At 39.6% G+C, this 11,990-nt stretch overlaps 1 pseudogene; it reads left to right on the top strand.

Annotated features, from left to right (window-relative positions):
• The first annotated feature begins 1,238 nt into the window (after positions 1-1,238).
• Positions 1,239-11,268, top strand: LOC100940548 (annotated as a pseudogene).
• The last annotated feature ends 722 nt before the right edge of the window (positions 11,269-11,990 follow it).

Here is an 11,990-nt window from a genome sequence, read left to right as displayed (position 1 = left end):
CAATAAATTCTTTGTTTCAAAATAGACATCTCCTTTTTCAGAAAGCACATACTGGGTTTGAGATTATGTGTCAAATATTGAGGTGGGGGAGGGGAGGGAATAGAAAAAAAAATAATAAGTGGTATCTACCCTCAGGAATAACAGAAGAGGAAAATACGCTCTCAAAATTCAAAGAAATATAAGGGCATTATGGTAGGAATTGTCCACGGACCGAAGGGTCACAAAGAATGTTGGATTAATTTTCCTACAGGGTCTCAAAGAATGGTGGATTAATTTTCTTATAAGGTGAGGGTCAGGATAATTATCGTAGATGAAATGTGAACTACATCTGAAAATGGATATGTATTTTTCTGGCAGTCAGGAGAAGGAATTAAGGAAGAAAAAGCTTGTCATACAAATGTACCAGAGAAATTAAAAGGGACAGAAACATCTGAGCATTCAAGAGAACATCCTACATTTGATATAAGCGGCTTATAGAATGGAAATAGAGACAGAGGGAGAAGAGAGCCTGGGAAAGTCAAAAGAAGCCAGATCATGGGGTGTCTTGTGTAGGGATCACTGGGGGACTTCCGACAGGAAAATGGAGCATACTTAAACATATTTTAGAAAAATCATCCTGACTGCCACTGCGAAAAATTAGAATGGAGAGAGACTGGAGAAGGAAAGAATAATTAAGGGACAGTTGTAATAGTTTAAGAAAAAGACCATGAGTTTCAACTCCATCTAGGTTAACAAGAAAGATGTAAATTCTCCATCTTTGTATGGCTGAATAGTATTCCATGGTATCCATACACCACAGTTGATTAATCCACCCCCAGGGTGATGGGCACTTGGGTTGTTTCCACACCCACAAGTCACTCCTCCTGGGTGCAGGACACAACTACAACAGGGACTTCACCTAACAAATGCAAACATTGTAACTTAATTGTACCCTCACATTAATCTGACAGTTTTTTAAAGTTAAAAACAAGACCATGAAGCATTAAACTGAGGAAGCAACAGTAAAAATACAGACAGGTGGACAATCACAATATAAGAATGACAATTTTAAAAGCATGGCTGTAGGTAGACAAAAAATGAAATTCTTGGTTACTTCCTTCCAGGAATACATAAGTACAGCCTTAGAAATCAATCAGATGGAGACTAAATTGGGTATCAATAAAGATGATAGAGAAATTAATTCCAATCACTTCTCACGTTATTGAACATCCAGCTTGTATTGCAAACTATGATATACCATGCCTCATGCTATGCAGAGAGGAACAAAACCAGGTCTCGGCCTCAAGTCACAGCAAAAACACATGAGCAAAGTGGCTGTACAGACACCAGATGACCAGAGGTAAATACAATCCCCTCCACTTCCCTGCTTTACTTTTCTTATCTATTTGGTTTATTTTCCATGTCTCCTCGCCCTCTACTAGAATGTAAGCTCAGTAAAAACAAGTTTCCATCTATTTGGTTCAGCCCCTACAACATGTTTGCATACAAGTGCTTTTTAAATATTTACCGACTTAATGAATGAATTTATCATGATTAGGAACTGTGTGTCCTCTCAGATTATATTATAGATTCATGCATTTTGTACTGGAAAATTCTTAGCAATTATTTTCTTTCAATTGCCTTTATCGTATTCTATTATCTCCATCTGCTACTTCTATTACATTGGAATCTCGGGCTCCCATTTCTCAAGCTTTTTTTTCTATTTTCCAGTTCTTTTCTTCTCTGCTACATTCTACACAATCATTATCTATCTTTAAAATCATTATTTCTCTCATCTGTCGATCAAGTGCCTTATCTTAATGATCTTTTTTCATTTCTAGAATTTTACTTTAATTCTGCTTTAAATCTATCTTTGATTTTTGAAAATATTCATTCATGCCTTAGTTTCTTTTTTAATCTCTTGATCATTTTAAATCTATTCCATTTCAGCATCACATTTATATTGTTATATTATTTCTATTTATTGAGGTTAGATTTTATTTATTGATGTTTGTTGTACCTGCGGACTTCCCTTCTGGAAATTTATTCCTTTGTGTGATTTTTAATATTTGATGGTGTGGTCATCTTCAATGGCATTTTAAGGAGTCCTGCCCACTCTGAAAATATCTCTATACAATGTGTTACATTTTTAGTCTTCAGAACATTAAAAGAACACAAGTGCTTTTGTTACATGAATACCTTGGGTAAGGCTTAAGACAGGGATTTAGTGTGTCCAGAATAGTGTTCATGGTCCCCAAAAGGTAAGTTGTCATCCCTGACCCTCCTCCCTCAATTGTTTTCCAATGTCTTTCATAAGGCCATGTGTGGCCATTCTTTAATTCCCAATTTTAAGAAACTGCATGTGTTGTTTCTTTTATCATTCTCGAGATAATTCTCCTTTATTGGTCTCCAGGTCTATCAAAGTAGCTACAAAAGACATTATCTCAATGCTTTTCATAGCTGAGCAGTATTCCATGGTATACCTGTATATATAATGCATATTCTTTATTCACTTATGGGCACTTAGGTTAATTCCCTACCTTTGCAATTGTGAATTGTGCTGCAATAAATATGCAAGTGTAAGTGTCTTTTTAATAAAGTGACTTCTTTTCCTTTGGGCAGATACCCAGCAGTGGGATTCCTGGATTGAATATTAAGTCTACATTTATTAGCCAGGTGTGGTGGTTCATGCCTGTTATCCTAGCACTCTGGGAAGCCAAGGCAGGTGGATTGCCCTGAGCTCACAGGTTAGAGACCAGCCTGAGCAAGTGCAAGACCCTGTCTCTAAAAAAATAGCTGGGCGTTGTGGCAGGCGCCTGTAGTCCCAGCTACTTGGGCTCAAGAGAATCACTTGAGCCCAAGAGTTAGAGGTTGTTGTAAGCTGTGATGCCAGAGCACTCTACTGAGGGTGACAAAGTGAGACTCTCTCTCAAACAAGAAAAAAAAAGTCTATGTTTATTTCTCTGAGAAGTCTCTATATTGTTTTTATGTTATTTATATTATTTCCATCGAGGTCGTACTAATTTGCAGTACCGCCAACAGTGCTTCAGCCTTTCTTTCCCTCTGCATCCATGCCAGATTCTACTGGGTTTGGGGGGTTTTGTTGTTGGCTTTTTAACAATGGCTATTATGACAGGAGTAAAGGGGTATTTCCTTGTAGTTTTAACCTGCACTTCTTTGATGTGTAGCCATGCTAAGCATTTTCTCATATGTATGTTGGCCATTGTCTATCTTCTTTGGAAAAACCTTTGTTCATGTATTTTACCCTTTTTTTTTGAGACAGAGTCTCAACCTGTCACCCTGGGTAGAGTGCCATGACGTCACAGCTCACAGCAACCTCCAACTCTTGGGCTTAAGTTATTTGCTTGCCTCCGCCTCCCAAGTAGCTGCTACTACAGGTGCTTGCCACAATGCCCCGCTTGTTTTTTTTTTTTTTTTTTTTTGGTTGTAGTTGTCATTGTTGTTTAGCAGGCCCTGGCTGGATTTGAACCCACCATCTCCAGTGTATGTGGCTGGTACCCTAGCCACTTGAGCTACAGGCACTGAGCCTATTCTGCCCACTTTTAATGGAATTGTTCATTTTTGTTCTTGCTGAGTTGTTTGAGCTCTCTGCAGATTCAGGATATTAGCCCTTTATTGGTTGTACAATTTATAAATACTTTCTGTCATCCTATTGGTAGTCTGTTAACTCTGTTGATTATATCCTTTGCTGTGAAAAAGCTTTTTGATTTAAGATCCATGTATTTGTTGTTATTACTGTATTTATCTCTGGGGCCTAAAGAATTCAGTCATAAATTCTTTACCTAGGTCAATATATAGAAGAGGTTTTCTACATTTTCTTGTAGAATTTTTATGGGTTCATAACTTACAATTGAGTCTTTTATCTATCTGAAAAAATTATCATATATGGCAAGAGACAGAAGTCCTGTTTCATTTTTCTGCATGTGACTCCCCATTTTTCCCAGCAGTATTTATTCAATAGGACTTCCTTTCCCCAGTGTATGTTGTTGTCTACTTTATTAAAGATCAGTTGGTAAGTAGATGATTTTATTTCTGGGTTCTTTATTCTGTTCCATTGGTCCATGTCTCTACATTTATACCAATACCAAGCTGCTTTGGATACTACAGGCTTTTAGCTTAAATGGAAGTCAGCAATGTGATGCCTCCAGATTTATATCTTTTGCTTAAGATTACTTTGGATATTCAGGCTGGTTTTTTTTTTCTTTTTGGGTACTGAACAAAGCATACAGGCTTTTTTAGATCTGTAAAATTTAACATTGGCATTTTAACAGACAGTGCCTTGAAGCCATAAATCACTCTGGGTATTACGGATACTTTAACGATGTGGATTCTACCAATCTACGAACATGGGATGTTTTTCCATTTGCTTGTCATCTGCAAATTCTTTCATCAATGTTCTGTAGTTCTCCTGGTACAGATTATTTATCTCCTCAGTTAATTCTTATGTATGTTTTTTTAGCTGTTGCAAATGGTATTGAATCCTTGATTTGACTCTCTGCTTGACTGTTATTAGTAACAGAAGTGCTACTGATTTGTGTACATTGATTTTTGCAATCTGTGCCTTTTCTGAATTTATTTATCATTTCTAGGAGGCTTTTAGTTGAACCTTTAGGGTTTTTTAGATACCAGATCATATCATCAGTGAACAGGGACAGTTTCACCTTATCTTTCCTGATTCGGATGCCATTTGTTTCTTTCTCTTGCCTGATTACTCTGTTGAGGACTTCCAGTATGATGTTCAATAAAAGTGGTGACATTGGGCACCCTTGTCTTGTTCTAGTTCTTGTAGGGAATGCCTTCAGCTTTTCTCCATTTGATATGATGTTGGATGTGAGTTTGTTACATATATATGTATCTTTTATAATTTTGAGACATGTTCCTGCTATGCCTATTTTGTTGAGGGTTTTATCATAAAGGAGTGCTAGATTTTATCGAACACATTTTTGGACCTACTGTGATGACCATACAGTCTTTGTTGTCGCTTCTGTTTATCTCGTGAATCACATTTGTCAATTTGCATGTATCAAACCATCCTTGTATCCCTAGGATAAAATCCACTCGATCATAGGGAATTAACTTTTTGATGCGCTGTTGAAATCAGTTTGTTCTGTATTTTGTTGAGGATATTTGGATATATGTTCATAAGAGATACTGGTCTTACTTTTTTTGTTGTTGCTGTAGTGTCCTTTCCTGGCTTTGGTATCAAGGTGATTCTGGTTTCATAGAATGAGTTAGAGAGGATTCCCTCCTTCTTGATGTTATGAAATAATTTCTGTAGGATAGATACAAGTTCCTCTGTGTAGGTCCTAAATGACTCTTTTGTTTCTTTAAATTCTTTCTATCTTTCCTTATATTCTTTCTGTCACACAAGATTTTCATTTTTTTAAATTCATGTTCTGAAACTTTTGGCTTCTTTGTGTTGATTTTCAAACTTCTTTTCAATACCATTTATGTTGTTTGTCATCAGTTTCTGAATTCCTTTAGGTTGGGGTCTATGGCTGAAGATCTATCGTGATCCTTTGGGAATTTCACAACAGCTTGAATTTTTATGCTGCCAGAGTTCTTATTCTTGGTCCTTCTTATCTGAAATCTCTTCTCTCAGCTTGAGACAGATAAAACTCAAGTGCACCTGTCCTATGCTCAGAACACAGCACAGAGGACTTCCTTAGGACAAAGAAGGGGAGTTTCCTGGATGAGGTTCTTGTGTCCTAGTCTGGAGGATTGATCTAACCCAAGCTGGGCCTATCCAGTGTGAGCATGTAACACTGTTGCTCTCCTGTGTTTCCTGCCTCACCATTCCCGAGGTTGTCACTGAAAGTCTCCAGGTTGCACAGTGAGTGAATGTTCCACCTATTTCTACCAGCAATGGTGATTATCACCCTGAACCAGCTTGAGAGCTGCTCCACTCAGACTCATGGGCAGGCAGCACCAGCTTGAACACAGCCCTGCCTAAGCCGATGGTGCTGCCAAATTTGTACCTACATTGGTTTGGAAGCTTCCTTGCTCAGATCTGTGGGTGACAGCTTTTATTGTCCTGTGTGGCTTGAGGATAGTCCCACTTGCATCCCCATAGCAGCAACTGACTGCCAACAGACTGGCTAGCTTGAGGGCGTCTCACTCAGGACTACAGGTGGCAGCATTTGTCACTATGCCCCAGCTTGAGTGCCACTCTGCCCATACCCTCCAGCAGCAGTGACTGTCAACTCATGCCAACTTGATAGCTGTCTGGCTTTGATCTGTGGGCAGCAGCACTTGTTGACCCTTGTGGCTTAGGCATAGCCCCACCTACACCTGTTGGCAGCAGTGATTGTCACTCCGTGCTGGTTTGAAAGCTGCCCCATTCAGATCCTCAGGTTGTGGTGTTTGTCTGCCAGTTACCAGATTCAGTGCAACTCTGCCATGCCCTTAGGCAGTGGTGATTGTCAACCCATTCTTGTAAGGGTTAACAGAAATATTAAACTACATTGTAAGAGGAAGTGCTAGGATAATTCAACCCCCGTGTGAAAAGGCCGGATAAAGAGACCAGTACTGGTAAGAAAACCGGATAGAACTAGCTACATTGTACAAGATTTAGACAGAAACGCAGAGCACAGCGCAGGGCCCCTCCCCTCAGGACAGCATAACCCCTCCGCCCTCCCCTCACATTTTAACCCTATCATAGGCCAAAGACTACATTCCTAGCCTTATATATATTCAGCTTCATGAAGTAACCACACCCCCTCAACTAACCCTATATAAGATTGTAGCGATCCCTAATAAACAGCTTCGGCTCAGCCTTCTCCCTATACTGTATGAGTGGTTGTGTGATTGTGTCCACCCTTTCCTTCTCCCTCTCATACGCCGATCACGAACTCCCGCAACACGGGTCGGGCAGTGTCAATTCTGGCTTAAGAGCTGTCAGTTCAAATCAAAGGTGGCTTTTGTTAACCACTGGCTTCAGTGGAGCCCTACACATATCAACAGGCAGCAGCAATTGTTGGCCCACCCAGATACTCTACTGGCAGTAGGGAAAAGTGGTTCCTGCCCATAGGATTCACCAGAGTACTTGGCCTCCCTGCTTCCTCCCTGTCACCAGACTTGCAGGGCAATGAGAGGCAGCAGCAATGGATCTGACCCCTAGAGAGAGATAGTACATTGGGTCTAGGACTTTAAAATAGCACCAGCTGCAACACCCAGGGTTTGTGAGCCAGTCAGTCACCACTGTGCCTTCTCTCCAGAGCAATGCCACTACACAGTCTCCAGATAGCCTGCTATGTCAGTCCTGTGGCCTTCTGCAGTGGACAGTCCCTCCTGCAGGTTGGATAGCAGTGATCGCAGTGGAATGGGGACCCCAGGATTCTCCCCTCTGTGTGTTACCCATGTGTGCATTCACCATCCCTGTGTACTTCCAAACTGCAAAGCAGGTAAGGTCACTTCCTTCTCCCTCACTTTGGGTGCTCCCTATCTTCTCTCTTTTGATTCACAGTGTTCTCTCTCAATCAATGTGAACATGGAATCTAATTGCTCCCCTCAGTCCTCTCCATGGAAGCAGCATTTGCAGGCTCCTTCTAGTCCACCATCTTGGCCCTCCTCTGCTCTAAACTAGTTTTTATATTTCTGCTTTGGTGTCTCTACTACACAAGTACTTTGAAGTTATATCTCACAGCTGTGTGTGATACATATTTGTGGTTCTGATTTCTCATCAGTGGTTTGTTTATCAGACAAAACCCCAAGTGGATTGCAAACTTCCTCGCAGCCTCCCAGGATAGGCAGACCAGGCCTTTCCTGTTCCATACTCCAGAAATTAATAGATCTTCATGGCTTTTGCCATTAGGCAGGTAATTTATCTACAGTATGAACTTGAGCTCTGAGACTTTACTTATCCTACTGATGCCAATATCAGACAAACCTTGCCTCTGGTTCCTAAATTTTAAGTTCTATATGATGCTAGTGTAACTGGAAAATTCTTCAGTTTTAGGTTCACTAACTGCTCTGACTTTGAGCTTCCTCTTTGCTTGTCACCAGAGCACTTTCTGTTCTTGGTATGTAAAAAAGTTGTGCATGTAAAAAAGAAACGTCATATTTTTCAATTGTATATGTAAAAAAGAAATGTTATATTTTAGCCCATATTTTCATAAATTCAAAGTAGGAAGAGAAATCTATCTATTTCATCTTAATTTGCCAAATTTATGATTCCTTAATCTAAAACCAACTATTGTAACATGAAATCTTATTTATAATACTAAACTATTTATAAAACTCAGTCTGAATCATGAAAGTTGCAAGAACTTATTCTCCTCAATTATTACTTTTACTGATATAACCTGGGGTGATACATTCATTTCTGTGTATCTTGTGGAAGAATCCATATTTTCTCATGCAGCTCCAGAAAACAGACTCAACATTGTGCTGGTGAGTGAGCTCTGACACTGATTCATCACATACCAACTTTGGACAGATTACTTCCCCCTATAGACTCCAGGTTTCTCATCTGTAAAAGAGGTGGTTGAATCACATGAGTACCAGGTTTCTTCAGTTCTAATAGACTTTGGTTCATTTCTTACCAAAGTTAATTAGCAAGACTTTTCCAGCAATGATTCAGCAGGAACACTTGATGAATGATTTTTACCTCCTGTACTTCATTCCCATTCAAAATAATGTATTGCTTAATTTTTTCCAAGACAACAGTCCTTATACCAAGTCCCCAGAGCCCCCCTTTTAACCAGAAATTACAGGCTAGGAATGCCTGAATGGCAGAATAATATGAGGGAAAGATCATGGATTTGGGTGCTTTTAACCTTACTAACTCTGTGTCTTTGAGCACTACTTAGCTTCTCTGAATATCAATTTCATTATCTATAATATGAAATAATAAATCATATTTTAATTGGTTTTATAGTGCTTAAATTTTTAAAGACAATATAAAATTGTCTGACATATGATATGCATTCAATAAGCATTAATAAAATCCAAAATGTAGAGCAAATGTTCTGTATTGACAAGAGATACATGGTGTCTGACAACAGGATGCATTTTAATCCTTCAAACATGTTACACCTTCATGGCTTAACTTTGCAAAATGTCTTATACTCCTATTACAATCTGCATGCTTTCCAAATTCTAGTGATTAATTATTTTCATACAAAGTGCAGTTATCTAAATTACTCCAACACCTTGGGCATCTTTCAAAAATGGTCTTTCCCTTGAATTGTTAAACCATGGGTAATCAAATCCCAGTCTCATAAATATTTGATTTAATAATAACAGCGAGAAAAAACCACAACTGCTATCCCTCTGGGTAACCAGTATTTCTTCCAACTTATTTCTGGCCTACTTCATTATCTCTTAGCATGGAGAGATTCCAGCCTCTTTTATTTTTGCTATCACACAAGAGATGTATTTTATGAGCTGACATCTAGGCATCTATCTTCTGACATCTGAGAGGATCTTAACTTGGTAAACAATACAATTGGATTCATTAAAAGTTTCAGACTCATCCCAACTTCATGAAAAGTTCCTCTGTTTTTCTGATGAGTTTTACTTCCTGGGCTCCTTTGTCTTGAGTGTTTCAATATATGTAAAGTTGTTCTTAGCTTTGAAATTAAAATCATCTACATTTTCCAGATATAAAGGGGGAAGAGAATGAAAATGTTGAAGAGAAACCAACTGATCTAATATAGTACAGTGATTTTAAAAACTGAATTTGAACTTAGGTTCTGAAGTCAGACTCAATTCAATTTCAGGATCTACCACTCACTAGTTGCATGACTTTCAACAAGCTAAGAAAGTAGCTAAGTTTTAGTTTCTGCACTGACGAAAACACTCTCTTCAAATATGCATCAGGGAGAACATAAGAAAATGATAGACCCCTTTAGTAGCAGAAAAAGCATAAAAGTCTACCTCTGGAGACATCAAGAACAACCTGGAGAAAATAAAGGAGGTAAACCTAGAAGGCCCTCAATAGTGGGTGGAAATAGATCCAAAGAAATCTATTCTATTGTCTTTGGCCATCACCCTGAACACTCCCAATCTCGTCTGATCTCAGAAGCTAAGCAGGGTTGGGCCTGGTTAGTACTTGGATGAGAGAAATCTATTCTATTATGTCATTTTAACATTACATTAAAAAGCCTAGAAAACAAAAAGTACTTCCTGCATTAAAACAGAGCCTATTATTTCACAAATAAGATATTTGATATAGCTTTTTCACAAGGAGTTTGCTGCCAGAACACAGGTGTTGTGACTACTGCCCATACAATCCAAAATAAGAAAGGAAAAGACTCACATCAATATCGTCATCCTTGGACACATAAATTCGGGCAAGTCCACCACTACTGGCCATCTGATCTATAAATGTGGTGGCACTGACAAAGAACCATTGAAAATTTTGAGAAGGAAGCTTCTGAGATGGGAAAGGGCTCCTTCAAGTCTGCCTGGGTCTTTAAACCCAAGGCTAAACATAAGCATGGTCTCACCATGATGTCTCCCTGTGGAAATTTGAGATCAGCAAATACTACATGACTATCATTGATGCCCCAGGACACAGAGACTTTATCAAAAACATGACTACAGGCACATCTCAGGCTGACTGTGCTGTCCTGATTGTTACTGCTGGTGTTGGTGAATTCGAAGAATGGGCAGACCCATGAGCACGCCCTTCTAGCTTACACACTGGATGTGAAACAACTAATTGTTGATGTTAACAAAATCAATTCAACTGAGCCACCCTACAGCCAGAAGAGATAAGAGAAAATTGTTAAAGAAGTCAGCACTTGGCTTGGCACCCATAGCACAGTGGTTATGACGCCAGCCATATACACCAAGGGTGCCAGGTTCAAATCCAGCCCAGGCCAGCTAAACAACAATGACAATTCAAACAAAAATAGCCAGGCATTGTGGCAAGTGTCTGTAGTCCTAGCTACTTGGGAGGCCGAGGCAAGAGAATCACTAATCCCAAGAGTTTGAGGTTGCTGTGAGCTATGACACAATGGCATTCTACCACAGGCAACATAGTGAGACTCTGTCTCAAAAAAAAAAAAAGTCAGCACTTTACATTAAGAAAATTGGATAAAACCCTGATACAGTAGCATTTGTGCCAATTTCTGGTTGGAATGGTGACAACATGTTCGAGCCAAGTGCTAACATGCCTTGGTTCAAGGGATGGAAAATCACCTAGAAAGATGGCAATGCCAGTGGAACCTTGAAGCTCTGGATTACATTCTGCCACCAACTTTTCCAACTGACAAGCTCTTGTGTCTGCCTCTGCAGGATGTCTACAAAAGATGGCCCTAGGCTCGGCTTCTGTGGCTCAAGTGGCTAAGGCGCCAGCCACATACACCTAAGGTGGCAGGTTCAAATCCAGCCCAGGCTGCCAAACAACAATAATGGCTGCGACCAAAAAAAATAGCCAGGCGTTGTGGCAGGCGCCTGTGGTCCCAGCTACTTGGGAGGCTGAGGCAGGAGACTCGCTTGAGCCCAGGAGTTGGAGGTTGCTATGAGCTGTGGTGCCACGGCACTCTGCCCAGGGGGATAGCTTGAGGCTCTGTCTCAAAAAAAAAAAAAAAAAAGATAGCCCTAAATTTCTGAAATATGGAGATGTTTCCATCATTGATATGGTTCCTGGCAAACCCATGTGTGTTGAGAGCTTCTCAGACTATACTCCTCTGGGTCATTTCACTATTGGTGACACGAGACAGTCAGTTGCTGTGGGTGTCATCAAAGTAGTGGACAAGAAGGCTGCTGGAGCTGGCAAGGTCACCAAGTCTGCCCAGAAAGCTCAGAAGGCTAAATGAATATTCTATAATACCTGCCACCTCAGTCTTAATCAATGGTGGAAGAATGATCTCAGAACTGTTTATTTCAATTGGCCATTGAAGTTTAATAGTAAAAGACTGGTTAATGATAACAATGCATAGTAAAACCTTCAGAAGGAAAGGAAAATGTTTTGTGGACCATTTGTTTCTTTTTGTATGGCAGTTTTATTATTTTCTAAAATCAGTACTTTTTAATGGCAA

This window comes from Otolemur garnettii, unplaced genomic scaffold (genome assembly GCF_000181295.1).
Source record: "Otolemur garnettii isolate 467f Iridium unplaced genomic scaffold, OtoGar3 scaffold00001, whole genome shotgun sequence".
In the NCBI taxonomy this organism is placed as follows: domain Eukaryota; kingdom Metazoa; phylum Chordata; class Mammalia; order Primates; family Galagidae; genus Otolemur; species Otolemur garnettii.
This window is presented reverse-complemented; position numbering and strand designations above follow the sequence as displayed.